Source organism: Cryptomeria japonica, chromosome 10 (assembly GCF_030272615.1).
Source record: "Cryptomeria japonica chromosome 10, Sugi_1.0, whole genome shotgun sequence".
In the NCBI taxonomy this organism is placed as follows: Eukaryota; Viridiplantae; Streptophyta; class Pinopsida; order Cupressales; family Cupressaceae; genus Cryptomeria; species Cryptomeria japonica.
Genome location: NC_081414.1, coordinates 321,980,850 through 322,002,147, shown reverse-complemented (window position 1 = coordinate 322,002,147; position 21,298 = coordinate 321,980,850).

The following is a 21,298-nucleotide window of genomic DNA, read 5'->3' as shown; positions in this document are numbered from 1 at the left end:
GCTTGCTAGTGAATGTTGCTGATACTCCAAAGTGCTAGAGTTGATAAGTGTTTATTAGGTGTTGACATCAATCACAAAACCATACTAAAATACCAACAATCTCCCCCTTTGGTATTGATGGCAACACAAGATGGAAAAACCATCAAAGTGCCAAAACAGAAATGCCAAATACCAAAAACCAGAAATCTCCCAAAAAGAGATCATAACTGGAAATCAAAATACAGATACAGAGAGTAATAATCTCTCCTAAATAACAATCTCTCCCCCTAGGAGCAACATGTGTTTTCCTTGTGTTTTTCCATACCAATCTCTCCCCCTTTGACATCAAGTGCCAAAGTTACAACAAAGCCAAGTTCATATACCAAATACCAACCAATTTAGTGTACCAACTACTCCCCCTGAGAAGTAGCTTCCTCATTAAAGCTAGAGTAAAATATTTCTCTATTAATTCTTTCGGTTGATGACAAACATCAGCTTCCTAAGTCCCTATTGGTGGGGGTATGACCCCAAGCTGGTCTCTGAGATATTCAAAAGTCTCCTTAGGCAGAGGTTTAGTGAAGATATCTGCAATTTGCTCTTTAGATTTCACATAAACCAGTTTTATTTCCTTTGCTTCAACATTTTCCCTTAGAAAATTTAGTTTGATAGAAACATGTTTGGTTTTAGAATGTAATACTGAATTCTTAGATATATCAATTGTTGCAGTATTATCACAATAGATAGTAATAGGTTCCTTGCATTTTACCATTATGTCTTTCAACATTTGCTTAAACCATAGTACCTGTGTACAGTTAGTTGCTGCTGCAACATATTCTGATTCTGTTGTTGATAAAGATGTACAACTTTGTTTCTTAGTCAACCAAGAAACTAGTCTATTTCCAAGAAAGAATGCTCCGCTGGTGGTGCTTTTTCTATCATCCACATCTCTTGCCCAATTTGCATCTGTGTATGCACATAATTCAAAGTTTTCATCTCTAGGATACCATAATCCAAGATTTATAGTGCCTTGTAAGTACCAGAAAATCCTTTTTATTGTTGATTCATGATTTTCTCTAGGATTACTTTGAAATCTTGAAACAATACATACTGCATTCATAATATCAGGTCTGGTTTGTGTCAAATACAGTAAACCTCCTATCATAGATTTGTATCTAGTTGGATTTATAGGTGTAGATTCATCCCTCAGTGATAGTTTGTCATTTGTAGTCATAGGTGTGCTTACCGGTTTAGAGTTCTCCATCCCAAATTTCTTTAGTAACTCTTTTAAGTACTTGGATTGACTCAAGAATATACCTTTATCAGTTTGTGAAATTTGCAATCCTAAAAAGAATTTTATTTCTCCAATCATAGACATTTCAAATTCTTGCTACATTTTAATAGAAAATTCTTTACATAATCCATCTTCTCCTCCAAAGATTATATCATCAACAAAAACTTCTATAACCAAGATGTCATCATTAGTCACTTTATAGTATAAGTTGCTATTAGCATTATCTTTAAAAAAACCAATCTTTAAAAGATACTTATCCAATCTTGCATACCAAGCTCTTGGAGCTTGCTTCAATCCATACAAAGCTTTCCTTAACCTGCAGTCCATATCTTTGTCATCTGTCAAAGAAAATCCACCAGGTTGTTCAATGTAAACTTCCTCTTCAAGATCTCCATTCAAAAATGCACATTTAATATCCATTTGATATACTTTGTAGTTCTTATGTGCTGCAAAAGCCAAAAACAATCTAACTCAATTCTAGCTATCGGTGCAAAGGTTTCATTGTAATCAATTCCTTCTTTCTGAGAATATCCCTTACACACTAGTCTTGCTTTATTTCTGATAACCTTACCATCTTCATTAAGTTTGTTTCTGAATACCCATTTGGTTCCAATTACATTTTTATCTTTAGGTTGGGGAACTAATGTCCAAGTGTTATTCTTCTCAATTTGTTCCAATTCTTCTTCCATAGCTTTAATCCAATATTTATCTTCATGTGCCTCATTAACTGATGATGGTTCAATTTCAGAAATAAGACATACCTCTTCATTTTCCAATCTTCCTCTTGTCATAACTCGTTTATACTTGTTTCCAATTATCTGATCTTCAGAATGATTCAGTCTTACATACCGAGGTGTCTTTGTTTGTTGTTGTTCCTCAGTTACTGTGGAATTTTCAGATGATACTGGTGTAATTGGATCTTCATTCTGTACTAGTGGATTCAGCGTAGGTTTATTTGTCAAAATTTTTGTTGCCGGTTCAGAGTCTATATACCTTGAAGTTCCTCTGAATTGTTCATCAATCTTTACATTTGTACTTTCAAAAATTTTCTTTAATCTGTTGTTAAAATTTCTATATGCCTTGCTCTTAGATGAATAACCAAGAAATATTCCTTCATCACTTCTAGGATCAAATTTTCCAATATACTCATCTCTTCTGATATAGCATTTACTTCCAAAAATTCTGAAATATTTAAGAGTAGGAGTAATATTAAACCATAGTTCATGAGGGGTCATACCAGTTTCACCTTTGATGTGAACTTTGTTAAATGTATAGACCAATGTACTAACTGCCTCTTTCTAATATACATGTTGTAGGTTTTCTTCTAATAACATACTTCTTGTTGCATCCAAGATAGTTTTTTTTTCCTTTCAACAACTCCATTCTGTTGTGGTGTCCGAGGTGCTGATAGCTATCTTATGATTCCATTTACTTCATAGAATGTATTAAATTCCTTAGATGTAAATTCTCCTCCTTGATCTGATCTTAAACATTTGATTTTCTTATCGGTTTCATTTTCTACCATAGCTTTGAACAGTTTGAACTTTCCAAGTGCTTTTGATTTTTCTCTGAGAAAAGTAACCCAACACATTCTAGAATAGTCATCAATGATTAGCATGAAATATCTATCATCTTGTAAGCTTTTAGTTCTAGCTAGACCACATAAATTAGTATGAATTAAATCAAGAGCATTATTGGATTTTTCTGGAATACTTTTGAAACTAGCTCTAACTTGTTATCCAAATTGACATTCCTTACATACTGTATTGTGAGGTTTGACAATTTTAGGTAAATCTCTAACTGCCTTAGTAGTACTGATTTTGACCATGCAATCAAAGTTTACATGATAGAGTCTCTTACGCCATAGCCAACTTTCATCAATATGTGCAATTAAGCATGTCTTTTCACTATTATTCAAATGAAAGATATTGCCTCTAGTCTAAATACCGGTTGTGATTTCCAAACTAGTTCTATTCATGATTTTGCATTTTATATTTTCCATTTTTAAATTGTAACTAAAATCCTTTCTCAACTAATTGACCAACACTCAAAAGATTGTGCTTTAATCCTTCAACATAGTAAACATTGTCAGTGTTATGCTTACCATTAAGAGATATTGTACCCTTACCTTTGATCAAACAAGCTTTATCATCTCCAAATCTTACTAAACCTCCATTATATTCTTGAAAGTTCAAGAATTTACATTTATCTCATGTCATATGATGTGAGCATCCTGGATCAATGATCCACTCATCCTTTACTTCAACTTTAGCTACCAAGGCCTGTTCTACTGGTTGAGAAGGAGGTGCCGGTTGATCTTCTGTTATAGCAACAAAAACCCATCCATTGTTTGTTGAATCCTCATTAGAATCATTAGTCACTCCTTCATCAACAATGTAACAAGATTTGTCTTTATTCTTCTTAAATATGTATCTTTGATATTTAGGGTTAGGCTTGTATGTTCTTCTAGCTTCTTCTCTTAGTCTAGCATGTCTATCAGGGCATCTTGAAGCCATATGACCAATCTTATTGCAGATAAAACATTTAAAGGGTGCTTTACCTTCATACTTACTTCCAACTAGACCTTTACGCATTTTCCTTGCAAATAGTGCTTCAAGTTCTTCAAGTTCTTCATTTTTTTTCTTGCTTTCTTCAAGTTCTCTTGCATAAAAGGCTTTCCAATCTCATTTATCAAATGATGGTGCAGATCATGTTGATACTTTAAAGGCTAAATCTATCTTTATAGTAACAACGAGACCAAATTCTTCAATTTCAAAAGCTGAAAGTTTTCCAATCAATGTATCCCTAGTTACTAATGTATTAGGCATTGTTCTTAACTCATTTATAGCAGTGACTTTCATTTTATATGTCAGTGTTAATCCTCTTAAAACTTTTGAAACAATTTTATCCCCACTTAAGGTTCCTCCACAACATTTAATACCCAAAACAATCTCATTTACTCTTTCCATAAAAGCAGAAATCCTTTCATCTTCTTCCATTTTTAGATGTTCATACCTGACCCGAAAGCTTTCAAGTTTTGCAATTTTGACTATGGAATCTCCTTCATTCAGTGTTTCCAAATGATCCCAAATATCTTTAACAGTAGACCTATCTGATAATCCCATGATTTGTTGATCCGATAATGCACTCAAAAGTGCTTCTCTTGCTTTGCAATCATTTTCTTCATCCTTTCCCAAGGTAGGTGGATTAGGTTGACCAGGAGTAGGAGCAGTATAACCATTCTTTGTAACATCCCAGATATCCTTTCCAAAGCAATTTACATGTGTCTCCATTCTAATCTTCCATATGCCATAGTTGGTTCCATCAAGTTTAGGACTATCCTTCCTGAAAGAGTTAGTAGACATCGGATCTCCTCAAGCTGTTAAACATCTGCAAAAGAGCACTAGGCTCTGATACCAATTGTTAGGTCCTAGACACAATTGAGAGGGGGGGGGGTGTCAATCAGTTGTCAAACAAATTCAAACTAAAAACCATTAAACTAACTTAATGCTTAATACCAGTAAACTAGTCTAATATGCTAGTAGACAGTTTTAACAGTTAATTGCAATACCGATAAGGATTAATGCATGAAACAAAAGGACAAAGTTTTCCACAACACATAACACCAATATTTGTACGTGGAAACCCTTTAAGGGGAAAAACCACAGTGGGAAACCTTACCCACAATCAGATGATACTACTGCAGATAGTAAGTGTATACAAATGGGGTCTACACATGTAGAAGGGCCAAGCACCTAGAGCCCACTGCTCAATCACAAAATAGGAGTCACACTAATCCAATAAGAATGTATTGCTCAAAATAGCATCTTCAAATGTTGGATTCAGTATCGATGTAGTTCTGATTGTCTTCCCAAAAACCCTCCTTCAATCTTCAAATGATGTCTGCATGTATAGCTTTGCTTATTCTCACATATACCTTCACACAATCCTTTTTGGCATTCCACACTTGATCTTACAAATAAGATCTTACATTTATACCATAACCTAGGACCAATTTTAGTAGGTCGGCTCTATAAGATATTACAATAAAATTAATTTACAAATTAATTAATACCCGATGCAATAACGGATTCACCATGCTGGCTTGATGCATTTACAACTATAATAAATCATCTTCATAGCGTGCCATGCTGATCTGGAAAAGATAAACCTGCCGGTGTAACCTGGACCTATTTGCCGGTAATAGCAAATATGTAAATACGAATATACCAATAAACAAAACTCTAAGACAAGGTGTCCATACATTATCTTCGACATAACCAAGTGTTTTCCATATCATTCCAGGTGTCGGTGAAAATTTTATCATGCCGGTGTACCAGATACCGATGACTGTGCATAAGTCACTTGCTTGCCAGTGAATGTTGCTGATACTCCAAAGTGCCAGGGTTGATAAGTGTTTAGTAGGTGTTGACATCAATGACAAAACCATACCAAAATACCAACAATTAGCTCATAGGCACTTGAGTCTCATAAAAAATATCTCCTCAACAACTTCTTAGCATCCAAAATAATCACTTTGTTTTCTTAGAAAGACAAAATTTATTAAGCCCCTTAAAAATCTGATAAATATTATGTCAAGCAAGGGTATCAATCTCTGATGTCTTAGGGACAATGGACATGACAACAAAGGTCTTATGAAAATTTTTTTGGAATGAAATTATTCTAGCAAAGATAGGGTGTTTCTCTTGGTTGGTATTAAAAAATAGAGTTCTCACAAGTTCATGGTTATCTAAAATGGGAATTACAGAACCATTCACATGTGTTCTATGTGAAGAAAGTTTGGAAGATGTGGATCATTTATTTGTCAACTGTCACTTTATCTAATTAGGTTATTCTACAATTATGATGAAATTAGGATGGTATTCTCTACTAGCTGACAACATCTAGGACCTATTTACTAGTTAGCCAACCTTGTATTTATCATCATTTTTTCCTTACCTTTAGATATTAGCCCCACCAATGATTTTTTGAGGTATTTGGTGGGCAACTAACAGGATAATCTTCAAAAAAATATTATTTGAGTCATAATCAGTCATCTCCAACACTGTCAAATCAATTACAGAGGGAGCCAACTCATATCAAAAGTGATATAACCATACATTCACCATTTACAAATTGAGACACTTGGATAGTTAAGTGTTGGGAGGACCAAAAGCTTTTTACAAAGATTATCTTAAGGACCTTAGAAATAAAAAAATAGATCAAACGAAAATGTCCTAGATCCCTACTCCTAAATATTTCCTAAAGCTAAACTTTCATGGAGCATCATGTTGTAACCCAGGTCTATTGGGTTGTGTTTGTGTTATTAGTTATTATGAAGGAGACATCAGGAAATAAATAGCCATGAGTATCCCCCTAGAGTGAACAATATTGTAGAGGTGTTTGCATTCCTTAGACATATTACACTAGTTAGAGAGAGGGGCATTAAGAAACTCTTCATTGAAGGGCATTCTTTGCTCATCATCAATGCATGCAAAATGAGAAGATATACCAACTAGAAGATTGCTCACATACTCCAAAGGAACTGAGACAATCTTGACCATCTCGACTCTTACAAGATTGCCCATACCTATAGAGAAGAGAATAGGCTATTTGATTGATTAGGGAATGAAGGTTGCATTGAACCTATGAATTTGGAATTAATTTGAATAAAAATAGATGTTATAAAATTTCCAATGATGGAGGAAATTTTACAAAAAGACAAAGGAAAGTTATGACTCCTCTAAAACAAAAATTCAAATGTAACTTTCAATTAAATGAATACACATGTCGAGGCATGAAGTGTGGATGGGTGCTTATATATTTTAACTAAAATTGCTCAAGAAATATGTCATGTCACAAACAACCTTTTCATCAGGCACCTACAATAAAACCATGGTTTTTATGCATATTAAATCACATGTGACATTCAATGGTTAATGGCAAGACAAAAGTGAGTCTAAAAGATTAAACTAAAAGTCATCCTAGATGGATCCACTAAATCTAGGACTATATCTAGCTTAGGTATCTTATTTTTTACAAGTATAGGTGCAAGAGGGTGCTCTTATGCGATAAAGGTCCACTTTGGGGTCGCATACACTTGGATGCACAAGGAAGGAAATAAATAACACGCCGAAGAGAAGAAAACCTTTGCATATGACATGGTAAGTATTCATAAAGGACAAAATCTCTCTCTTTTCTCAATCTAGCATGACCCCAGTAGTGCCTTTTGGTACAAGCCACAATTAGTGTCAAATTTTAAATCAATGTGTAGAGGTGGCAATATGTAATACACTGATTACATAATCATAATTATTTCTACATTCCTGGAAAATGAGTAGCCTTTCTGGCCATCTTGCATGAATAACAATACAAACATGTATTGTTTCCCTCTTGCAGAGAATTGTCATATGTTTTAAACCTCACTTATTGATAGGGTATTCTCTGGTTTTGATGGTCGTTAATACATCCTCCACCCAATATGTTGCCATGTTAACCCTTGCCTTCAAATTCTTTGACTGCCCATGCATGTGTGGCTGCCATTATTGAGGTGATTAACATCTCGCTTGTAGTCACTATTCTTATAGAGATATATTTTTATTATGAGTTCATTGATGTGGGCATGATTGTGGAATGGGGTTGGCTTAAACAACACACTAAGCTTTGACTGCTTAAGTGTGTTGTGGGCCCCTTAACACTCATTCCAGTGCGTTCTTTTTGGAAAATAATCACTATTTATTTTTTGTGGTTGATGTGGCCCCTCTAACCCCATCTTGTTTGCGGTTACTTGCCCCCATTAATCCTACCTAAAGTTTAAGCTTTCAAACTTTTTCTCTCGTCTGTAAGTTCTCCAATAGGAGAAAATCTCTTTTTCACGCAGCCTATGCCAAAATGGGAGATTTTGAACTGGGTAGGGATGTCTATCATAACTGTAGGAAATGCTCTGAAAGACATGCATATAAAAATGTGGAAGTGTAGACAAGAAAGTTAAAATGTTTAATGGGAAGCCTCAAAGAATGATGTGGTTGCAGCATATGCAGAAAATGCATTTGTTGTAAAGGATATTGCCAAGATTACGCACTCTCTGGTAGCATCCTCCCTAACTATGCCAACATGAGAGCTTGGGGAAAGGGTTTAGATAAAGGAAATAATATTTTATATCTCTATTTCCATGCCAGTTTTAGAGGAGGTATAGGTATGGAAGAAATCATTTCTCTACTAAGTTATTAGCAGTAGCATATTAGGTTTTTATAGAACATCGAATCATGAGGACGATATATACATGTATTTAATCAAATCGTAGCTAAGGAAGGTATGTACATGTATTTATCTTATTTGTGAGATTTCCTTTCTAATGTGAGCCTGGAAGATTTCATGACTACAAACTTCAACTGCTTTGTGTGTTGTTTTGGGTAACAAGAAGATGGACATGATATGGCCACATGGTGGGTTGTCACAAACTATAAAGAGGGCTAAAGAATAATTTGAATCTGTTATTGTTGTGGCTAGAAATTATTGTTGTGGAGGAAAGAGAAAACTATGATTTACAGGTTGAGTAATAAGAATAATGGCAAAATGAAAAAAAGAGGCTAGCAATTTCAATATGATTTTCCTAGTTATGAACTTAATTTCGATGATGGGTCTATAAAGAAGATGGATTTTGCTTAAATCTAGAGAAGCTTGATTCAGTTGGGTCTTTATTATTTACAGTGCCCTAATCAGTTTCAACCATTTTGTGTGTAAATCTACATTGACATGTAAACTTAAGTTAGTATTTTATTTTGTGAAGTACATTGGTTTGACCATTTGATGAATAATAACATTTTGTGATAGTTTAGGCTATCGTTTTATTTACTCTTTTAAAGATTCAAAGAATTGAAATTAGAAAAACTCAAATTCTTATTGTTTGAGTTTTTTAAAACTTTTTTACATACCAAAGGTTTCTATTTCAATTGGCTGAGCATAAGTGGGCAGAGTGATGAAATGTTTTTTAATTACACCATCCATCAATTTTCAACCCTTAAAAGTATGATATAAGACAAGAGGCCAATACCATGTTGAAGGTGACTTTGATGGAAAAGATACCCCTCAATAGATTAACTCTCACTCAATGAGATATCATGATAAAATCATGTTTGTGTATTAGATAGCAAAAAGAACTCTTGGATGATGTAAAATCCAAGTCATAAATAAAAAGAAGTTGCTCACAATTTTTATTTGTTTCTATTATTCAAATTTTGTGCAATAAATGATTGTGATACATTCTTACCTTTATTTTTATTAGGTGTATATATTATAATTACATTTTAGTTGTAATTCATGTAATTATATTTTAGTAAGGGATATATATATGGCTAGGATAGGGTAAAGTCAAATGTAGTTGAGTATGGATAAATACATGTGTTTGCATTTTACCCTCTTTGATATGCTATAATGACTATAAGAAGTCACTTGTATTAAAGCAAGAAAAACATAATGGATACAAAGATATGAGGACTAGTGGCAAGATGCCCTTATCACTAGAAGTATGAGGATGGGTCACATGGAGGGAGTTTGGTACGTCCTCTTGATAGGATACAAAGGATTGAAGAACACATTTGCTCTCAAAATGATGAGAGGGTTAGAGCATGGAAGAATAAAAGGTTAGAAAGAGCTATGGACAATGGAGAGATGGATAAAGAGGAAGGATGGATGATAATAGTCATGTTGTAATGGTGTCAACAACTTGAATTTAATATTGTGCTTAACATTGTGTACCAAGGCATAAGAAACTAGGGTAATCATGTTCCAAGTATGTGATGAAAAGATCAACATCAAACATATGCCTTATGATGCCATGGTGCCCTTGTTGTAATATAGATCAAAGAACATGATAGATGCAAATAATAAAAATATGTACAATCAATAAGAAAGCATGTATAACAAACCAAAAATAAACTAGGATTTTCCCATAACAAAGCTTAGAATTCATTGAGTGATTGATAGATTGATGATGAGGAGGATACAAATGTTAATAATGAGAATAATGCATATCCTATGACTATGTTGTTAAAACTAAGAGGAACATAAGGGTTGGGAATGATTAATTTATGTATCCATACGATGATAATTAGATTGAAGTGGATTAATGGATTATGAGCTAAATTGGGATTAGGTTCATTCGATTCTTTTGGATGATGCACTAGATTGCATAATGGACAAAATATAATAGGATTGAATGGCATGGGATTACATGGAGGATTAGGTATAAGAAATTATATTGGATATGATGGAAAGGATAATGGAATGGATGAAAATTGATAACAAGGAGAACCAAGGCTTGAGACAAGGATGAAACAATCTAGAGTGTTTTCTTAGGTAGGAGATGGGGGATTCAATGGATGGATGGATTGTGATAGGATATAGAAGGATAGTAGATCCAAGGATAGGATGATGGAGCTCCAAGGACTGTGTTACAAAGGAATACAATTGGAGGGTGATGTAAAAGTTGGGTGGATGGCATAGGAAATAAGGTTTGTATTTTCTAAATTATGTGTGGTCCAATTTTACCCCTAGCATTATCAATATCAAAGGTTTAAAAGGAGGGAGATACGACAAAGGATAAGGGATGAAAGATATTGGAGATATGAATAAGATGTGATAGGTAGGATGGTGTAGATGAAGATTTCCCCCAAGTGTAAAGTTCAAGAGGATGAGTGATTATACATGATCCATGTTTGTGAGGATTTATTCATGGTACTCACCTAAGCTGCCCAGAGAATAAGTTTTTTCCATTGGATGAATTACAATTTGTCTTTACTTTTTCATTTTTCTTTTAGATTTTTAAAATGGCATGGATGGAGGATGAGGATGAGGATGTGAGATAGAGGATTGGTGGATAGAGAAGATAGTAGATGGCTAATAGAGAGATGGAGGAGGTACTTGACCATTTAGCTCCTATTGATGGTGGTGTTAGCACAACCAACTCCGAGAAAACAAGTTATCTATTTATATTTCCTTAACATTCTCCCCCTTTATTATTTCATGTACATCTTGTAGAGTTCTACAATACATTAACTCTACCATTAAAATCATTCTTGTATAGTGATATTTACAAGCCATTATAAGCTTTGATGTTTATATTGTTATTTCATTCCAATTTTGAAGTAGGATAAAATACAATGTTAGATAAGATTATTTTATAGAGAGATTATTAGTTTGGGTGCCACTTTATGTTGGCAATTGACACTCATTTGGTTTAGCTGTGTTGTTATTGATGGCAAAACACACCATTTTGGGTCAGTCACTTAACCGGTACTCATCGATATTCACTGTTTGGCAACTAACATTCAACTCATCCAGCACACTAGGAACCAGTATATGAGGCTGACATGGGAGATTGATCCGACAGGTCTACATGGCAGCGATCAACGACATCCGTCACAAAGTTCAATGCATTATTTTTTGTCTAGGCCAACATGTAAATAAATTCTAATATCATTGTAAGTCGACATAAGGCATTTATGTTTGTGTTTGGGAAGGGTATTTAAGTCAGTCTGGTTAGGTTATTTTGGAAATGAAATGAAATATAGTGATGTGATATTGTGCGAGTGATCTTGATCAACAAAATGCGAATGTAATATTTTATAGTTGGTCTTAGATATTGGTGTAGAGTTTTGGGAAGCAAAGCAAGATACTGGTAAGGGAGGACATAGTGAAAACCGATATAGATTGTGCTTTAACCGGAACTCATCTAGCATAGCAGATGCACTTTCAGAGTTCAAAATTTTGTTTGTAACTTCATATTTGGTGTTTGTAGTCGGTGAGGCTCCTTTTGTGATGAGCATTGTGCTATAGGTTGTTGGCCTTCCTGCATGTGTAGGCCCCTATTCTAATATTTATTCATTTGGCCAATGGATAGATATTGTGGGTCACCAATCCCACTGTGATTTTTCCTCTTTGAGGTTTTCCATGTATAAATCTTTGTGATATAGTGTATGCTCTTGTGGTTGCTTCATTTCTATTTGTTGTTATACTCTTTTATGATTACCAGTTAGTGAAATACTTTGTTAATAAGGTTAAAATTGATCTTGTCAGTAGAACAGTGATTCACCCCGCCCCCACCCCCCCCCCCCCACCCCTCTTAGTGTTCTTGGATTCCAACAATTGGCATCAAAGCCTGGTGCCTTGGAGTAAGTCTAACAGCTTAAGGAAGATCCTGAATTTGGAGTCCATGGAGATGAGTATGGAGAAACAACTTGAAGTAGCACTTGAGGAATATGATGTTGAAAGCATGAAGAACTTGAAGTTGCAAGATGAATTGAACTCTACAAAGGAATTTATTCTTACCTTGCAAGAGAGGTTGTCATTTGTTCAAGCTAAAAGGAAGGAACTTTTACAAAATCCAGATGATGAAGAGAAGAATGCCCTTAAGAAATTATGTCAGAAACTAAGTCAAGAGAATGGTGTCATGAAGAATAAAATGCAAGCTGTGACTATGAGGATGTCTAAGGAGATTGAAGACCGAGAGAAGAATGAAGAGAATCTTGGCAGATCTCTGAAAGACAAATCTGAGGAATGCATTAGGTTGGTGCATGACAATGATGTGTTGAGAACTGAGCTGGTGCAATCACAAAACAATGAGAAAGAGTTGGAAAGAATGATGTCAATCCTAAGAAGTGATTTGGATGCTGCAATTGAATACAAAGAAAAGTTTGAGGTCAGTTCTGCAAGGCTTGATAAATTATTGAAGGATCAAATAGACATTAGAGGCACTAGAGATCTTGGATTTGAGCATGGAGAAAGCTCTGGTACTGCAAATAAGGGGAATCCACCAGACAACTAGAATCATAAATCACCGGTAAGGCAACCCAGTGCACATAAATTTAATGGTAGATGCTTTGTTTGTAATAAGTTTGGTCATAGAACAAGTCAATGCAGAAATAGAGAAAATTAGAATAATAATGTTATTCCCAGTCAGTGTTCAAAGTGTAATAAGTATGGTCATAGGACAAAAGATTGTAGAATGAATGTGAGATGTCATGCATGTGGAAAGTTTGGACATATGGCTAATCAATGTAGGTTGAAGAATGGTCAAGGACTCAACAAGGCAATTCAGAAGAACAATGTTAGTTGCTATGCATGCAAAAAAATAGGACATATTGCATATTGTAGAAGAAAGAATACACTAGAAGGGAATGAAACATCAAACGAGAAAGGAAAGAAAAAGGTTGATGAGATCCGGTAGGCTCATGCTAAACAGTAGATTAGGAAGTCTGAAGATCAATCGACAGAGGTAAATTCTCTAGTTACTCAACCGACTGAGCAGAATGTTCCTACACCAGTAGGAAACTTATCCAGTAACTAAGGCCTTAGCCTTAGGGGGAGGCAAATTAATGACAGATCCTGCATTTCCCTCGATAGAGGTCTGAAATCTTGTTTTAGATCTTGGTGAAGATAGTTTGGAGTTTCACCGGCACTGAGATAATGGATTTTGTATCCGGTATCATATGTTGGCATGCATTAATGTCAATAGGAAATTAGGTTTTCGCAGAATAAAGGGGAATTTTGGTTCATTTTCAATCACATAGCATTCAAAGAAAAATAGAGTGAGTTCAAGGCAATTCAAGGTGATTCAAGGTGATCAAGAGCATTCTCAAAGAGAATTACAGTGCATTTAGAGCGGATTTTCAAGAGCTTTCATCGGCAAAGGTTGTGAGGTATTTTATCAGTTTTCAAGCTATCTTTTGTTTGCAATGGCTTCTAGATCAATCTCCACTCCGATAGGTGTGGCTACCCCTATTGTTGTTGACATCAAGGACCATCCACACCCTGTTTTCAAGAAATGCCCTCACATTGCGAAGGTTAATGATTCAGTCGACACATTTTCTAGGGTTCTTGATGGAGTCTTGTATGTTGAGGATGTTCATGCATATATCCACTGCACTCTGAATGATTTGGGTTCTGCTGAGATAAAAACAATGTACATGACAAATTTGATGGACAGAAGGGGATCAATGAAACCAGAATTCCAAATTCTGAAGGATCAGGGTTTCAAAGACATTTTGGAGATGCCAAAATTCAAAGATGATATGATCTGATATGTGTTGAGTCAAGTCCATAGGGAACTCATATGGCTTGACCGGCCTTACAAGATCACTAAGGAGGCTATTTGTGCAATCATCGGTTTGCCCCTAACTGGTCAAATTCCCAGAAAGAAGAAAATAGCTAAAAATGAGGTGGAGAAGTTAACTGGTGCAAATTTTGACAACCAGTCAATGAGGACAAGCACTATTAGAGACAAAGTTGTTCAATTTGCAAGCATGATCATCGGTTACAAGGTAACCCAATCAAATCCCAAATTGAACTCTGTTTCTAGTTCATGCATTTACAATGCTCACAAGATGGTCAAAGAAAATGAGAAGTATGATCTCTATTAATGGATGTGTGATGAGTTAATTATAAACCTAGGGAAGATTAAGGGTGAGATGAAAGGTATTTTTTGGTATGGCAACCTTGTGGTTTGCTTAATGCTTTTCTTTCTGAATGAGTTACTGGGATCTGATAAAACACAATGGGCATTTGATATGCCGGTAGAAAAACAAATTAAAGAAGCTATAAGAGGTTTGGGATAGGAAAAGGAGAGAGACTCCATTCTATGGGGTTATTTCAAATCATTTTAGAAATCAATGAGGCAGAGAGAAACAGTTCCAAAGCATATAGTTGACAAATACTCAACTAAAATCTACTTTATGGTGAAGAAGGATGAAACACTAATGGAGGTAGTGCAACCACGGAATATCTGGATCATAGAGATGGGATATGAGGTAGATGCTGAGATCTTGGACTTATATGCCAAGACTCTTATTGATGACCCAATAGATGAACAAAAGAAAACCTTTGGGGCAACAAAGCAGAAGGAATTTGAAGTTCGGATAGGATTCAGCAAGAAGAAAAGGGAAGGAAAGATCAAGAAGGTTGGGGAAGCTGTACAGAAGAAGTATACTAAAATCAAACAAATTCTTGGACTAGCTGAAGGATCTTCTCTGGCAGCTCATTTCAGGCCTCACCGGCAGTAGAAACCAGCAAGGGTGTAGTAAAGAGAAAGAAACCGAAGACTTATATTGTCCCTATTAAATTCGGTTCTGATATTGATGATGAGCCCCCACATATTCCCAAGACTTATATACGGATATAGAGGAAGAAACTTGCGGAAGGGAAATGATAGAAAGTAAAGTTTACCTCTCCGACAGACCTATCAGAAGAAGAGCTTCATCCATATATTCTTAATGGTTTTGTATCCATTTTGAGCACATTGAAGACAGGTTAGGATACTTACTTAGTATTTTTGAAGGGTGCTTACCCAGATATATTCAAGTACATCTAGATCTGGTAATCACGGTTTTTCTCTCATTCTTTCATTCATTTGCCCCGACTTTGTCATTGATGTCAAAGGAAGAGAGGTTGATGTGAAAAATGTTAAGGGACATTACCAGTAATGTATAGCTCAGGGGGAGTAGTCTTCTGAGATCATTTTTGGTCATCAATTTTGGGAGGAACTGGAACAACACTTCAACGATCCGTTTTTCACATGAGTTTATCCATGAATGCCAAAGGGGAAGATTGTTGGTAATTGATACTCATTCAGTTTAGCTATGTTGTCATTTATGACAACACACACCATTTTGGGTTGGCCACTTAATGGGTACTCACTGGTATTCTTTGTTTGGCAACCGACATTTAAGTCATCTGGCACACTAGGAACTAGTATATGAGGCCAACATGGGAGATTGATCTGACAGGTCTACATGATAGCAATTAGCGGCATCGGTCACAAAGTTCAGTGCATTTATTTTTGTCTAGGCTAACATGTAAATAAAGTGTAATATCATTGTAAGCCAAAATAAGGCATTTATGTTTGTGTTTAGGAAGGGTATTTAAGTCAGTCTAGTTAGGTTATTTTGGAAATGAAATGAAATATAGTGATGTGATATTGTGCGAGTGATCTTGATCGACAAAATGCAAATGTAATATTCTGTATTCGGTCTTGGATATTCATTTAGAGGTTTGGGAAGTGACGCAAGATACTGGTAAGGGAGGACAAAATGAAAATCGGTACAAACTGTGCTTTAACCAGAACTCATCCAGCATAGCAGATGCACTTTCAGAGTTCATAATTTTGTTTGCAACTCCATATTTAGTGTTTGTAGTCAGTGAGGCTCCTTTTGTGATGAGTAGTGTGCTCTAGGTTGTTGGCCTTCCTACATGTGTAGGTCCTTATTATAATATTTATTCATTTGGCTAGTGGATAGATATTCTGGGTAACCAATCCCACTGTGGTTTTTCCTCTTTGAGGTTTTCCACATATAAATCTCTATGTTATGGTGTATGCTCTTGTGGTTGCTTCATTTATATTTGTTGTTATACTCTTTTATGATTGTCGGTTACTAAAATACCTTGTTAATAAGGTTAAAATTGATCTTGTCAGTAGAACACTAATTCAGCCCCCCCTCTCCGTGCTCTTGGATTCCAAGACTTTATAGTTGATGGGCATAAGGAAAGATTTTGATTAGAGAAAAGAACCAAAAAGAAATAAGTATCACAACCCTAAAATTAAAAATTCATTTCACAACATAGGCTAGAGCAAAGATAGGTTTTCAAAGTATCCTCAAAACCTTTACAATAAGAAACACCTTGAACTATAATAAAGACTAGCAAGGAATGGGCCAAAGAACCTACCCCCCAACAAAGGTCACATATATGAGTTACTTGATTAGAAGAGACCAAACATATAGGTATCTAGATCAAGAAAAAGCTTAATTAACTAATTTTGAAGGGAAAGAATAGACAAATTAAATTGTAACTTGATTTATCCTTATTGACATTCTATTTTTAAACCACCTAGAGAGGAATACCATTAATATTAGCTTGATAACCATCAAATATCCCAATATTGTTCAACTTCAATCAATTGAGAACCTAACCACCACAATATTAGGGGACGTAATAGAGGCAAAGAAGCCCAACATAAAAGGGGAGAAAACTCTAACATTGCAATCCTTAAAATTACTAAGGTGAGAGAGCACATGGCCCCTTAGGAAGAGAAAATTAAGCCTTTTCATCTTAAAAAGTTTAAGAGACCTCTTACATATTCCAACAACAAAATGCATATCGACCACTTCCATCCACCACTAAGTCAAGCCACTAGTAGTTCCCATAAAAAAATAGTCCTTCTCAAGAGGGGAAGAAGGGGTAATGATTGAGATAATGACAACAATAGTCCTCTCACAGTAACAACACAATAAACCAATAGTGAAAGTAACTATCATTTTAACCTAAGCAAAACCTTTACATAGGTGGACACTAGATGAAGGTGCAATAATCATATCTAACAAATAAAAAGTAGAAACCCTTCCCACAAGAAAAAGACAAGGAGAAAAAGTCCAGCAAAATCCAACCTTAAAAACATAGTCATTCAAAATAAGAAATCTATAGCCCTTGATTGAAGCTCTAACAACCAATTCATTATATATCTATAAATAAGGTAGGGGACAAGGACAACTAGGATCCTAGAACTAAAATAGAATAGGAAGGAATAGAGGGCTCCATAGAAAATGCCATCAGCACTTTGTGAAGAAAAGACCACTCTGAAAGTAGAACTAAAGAAGCTAAGGGACGGACAAGGGGCACCATAGAAGATAGCCCTATCAATACTAGGAGATTGAACACCATGCCCCCCAAAAGATACAAACCTTAAAACCTGAATAAGAGGAATAAAATGAGAAGTAGTGGATCCCCAATAGAATATCCTTAAACAGTAAGAATGAAGATTCCTAATAGAAACTATTGATAAACTTGTAGACCCAATCATGAGCAGTAAAAAGCCCTTCCAATGTCTAAGTAGGAAGAAAAAAAGAAACAAGGGTGAGGAGAGAAATCCCCTTCCTAGCCTAAGGTCAACATCTCCAAAAATGCCATCCCCCTCACCATTTGAAACCAAATTTCCTTTTGCAATTTCATCCCCCTCACCATTTGAATCCTCATCTTCTTTTGTAGTGTCATTGCTAGAGATATTTGAAACCTTATCTCTCACTCATTGTATTGAAGTTTGTATTCTAGTTATTGGTTGAATGATATCTCTATTAGTTATATATAAGGAAAACTAATGAATTTTGTAGGCTAGAGAAAGTGTGGCTTATGTTTTTGATAATGTCATAATGTGATGGCTAAGTTGTGGTGTCATGATTCTTGCCACTAAGGTTCGAACCCATACTAGGGGTGATATTGTTGAGTATTCGTGTTGGATATATGATGTCCCTCATATTTGGCCTCACCAGTCAAATGCAATAATATGGAAGCTTCAAACAACAACATCATATCACAAAAGAAATCAAGCTTATGGTTAATTTTTAGAAAGGATGAGATCAACTTAGGTAAATAAATATTTATATTTAAATACCTGAGGTAGAATATAGAAAAAAGAATGATTAATTGGATAAGATGCTAGAAATAGAATCAAATAATAAAAAAATATTATTTAATTTATTTTAGAAATAAAATAACATAATTAGGGGACATGACCCAATAGTTGAGCCCGTTCCAATTGTTGTGATAGGATTTATTGATTTAATACCCATACTTCTTGATTTAAAGTCCAATTTTTTGACAATATTGCACCAATAGTTGTGACTTCAATACCCATAATTGAATGAAATTTATCCTAAGTTGTAAAAACCAACCATTCATGTGATGGTACATTAGTTGCACAAGTATGGGGTCCCTTTTTGTATGACTATTGGTCTCATCTTTTTTGGGGGTTGTTTTGGACACCTTGGCAAAAAGCATGCTAATGTGGCATCATATTTGATGATGTGGCCCTAAAACCTTAGTTATAAGCAGGGGACTTGACAAGTAAGCTGCTGTAAAAAATGGGAGTGATTTGAAATTGCCACGTAAGATTTTGAGAAGTGTGAAGTTAAGGTGCTCAACTATTGGGTCCTCTCCCCTAATCAAATACAAATGATTACTTATAAAGTACAAATGATTAGGTATAAAGGAAATGACACATGATGACTTGAAAGATAGTGTGTAATTTTTAGTTGTCTCAATATACTTTTGTAAATTGTAAAGGGAACACTTATTTTCTTAGAACATATTTTTAGGACACAAAATATGGAAACACACTTGCAACATTAGATACCAAATGATAGTGCAAAAAAGAATTCAAACTATTAATTCGATTCAATTATCTCACAAAAAAATTAGTAACACATCCTAATCATAATAAAATGTGATAAAAATATTAAAAAACTAAATAAAAGTCTATTAAAATTATCATATCTTCATTAGTGTTCTTTTTATTCAACCTTTGCTTGTAGCAATTCCATATTGTGTTACATATTCTTCACCATAATTGAAAATTGCACTACAATATTTGAAAGACCAACTCCATATGAGTCACGTAAACAGTTGGCAAAATTATTTTAAACAAATGCATTTTCTGCATATCCGGCAACTATGTCATTCATTGAGACTACATTTCTTTGAGGCGTCTTGTTAAACAGTGATTGTTTGCAGAACGGAAACGCACGGGAAGGAATGGGCCCACACCACACTTAAGCAGTCAAAGCTTAGTGTGTGCTGTTTAAGGCTGGCCGACCAGGGGCAGGGGAATATACGTAGGCTATGATGAGTAAAATCCTCTCCTTGCAATGCCACCTAGTTGAGCACACCATTAGGGTTGTCGTTGGGCTACAGATGCTTGATTCCTCTGCCCATCTGCTTTTCCCTACTCAGGTGGCTGGTATGATTATCTCAGATGCTTTGGACCTCACATAGACTTTTTCGTTAGTTTCTGAGTTGGCTGCAAATTACCTATTAAATTTCCTCCCTCAGTTCACCCTAGCTTCGACCACTAAGAGTTATGACCTCCACTCGGGCAAAACTCTGGTAGGCGGTTTATTTTCTAGGAAAGACCTAGCTAAAGATTCTAGCTTCCTTTTTTCTTTGGGGTTTACATAGCCCTCAAACGGTCCCTCAACTTAAAATATGAAGGGCTTCTTGTAGATGCCATTTCTACCCATAAAAGGGAGTTGGGTGAATATCTCCGCAATCGTATTTTGAAAAATATGATTCTCTCTTTCCCCTCACCACCCACAAATTCCATGCCCCAACTTATCCATATTATGGCTTTTATGAGGAGAATAAAAACGGTACCAATAATATTCAGATGTAGGTCATCCCTGACAACAAACCAATCAATGGACGAGGAGTAAACGACACAAAGGGAGGACATGACAACATTCCTTCTCAGCAAGTGGCTGACGCCCCACAGGGTGGGGACCCGGTGCTAGTGGATGGCTTTGTTCGTGGATAGGGAGAAAATGTGGCTAGAATGGGACTCTCAGAGAACAGTCATACCTTTGCCATTGATGTTGTATTTCGTGTTGAATCTGACGAAGAATCACGGGATTCCAACACCATCGTAGACATGGATGTCGTGGACTAGAAGCCTTGGTGCATGGGAAGTATTTTTCATGATTTTGACTTTACTCATACAAGCGATGACACTTAGGTTTTCTATAGGGTTTTGTTTTCTTCTGGGTTTTCCCTGTTAATGGTGCTATCTACTATCTTGCTTAGAAGTTCATCAAGTTCTCCTTTTGTTAAAACATAGAGACTTGGTCTATTATACATAGGAAAGGGAAGATAAACCGTGTTCTTAGGTTTTGAAGTTGTTCTAAATTTTGTAAAGGGCATATGTATGTTCATTAAAGCAGTTAAAGATGATACGCTAGTATTGTCATATATTATAGGATAGTTGTTCATTAGTTAAGGATATTATTGATGCATCTTTCAAACTCTACAATTATGTTTTATATATTTCAATATTAATATAAGTATAGGCTGTATAGGCTGTATAGGCTTATGGTCTTTTGTCTATATATTATTTGAGGAAATATTTTGACTACTTTTTTTTTATCTATTCTATCTCTTTCAATTAAGGCATTATTATCATAATTAGTAACAATATATCTATAAAAGATTTAT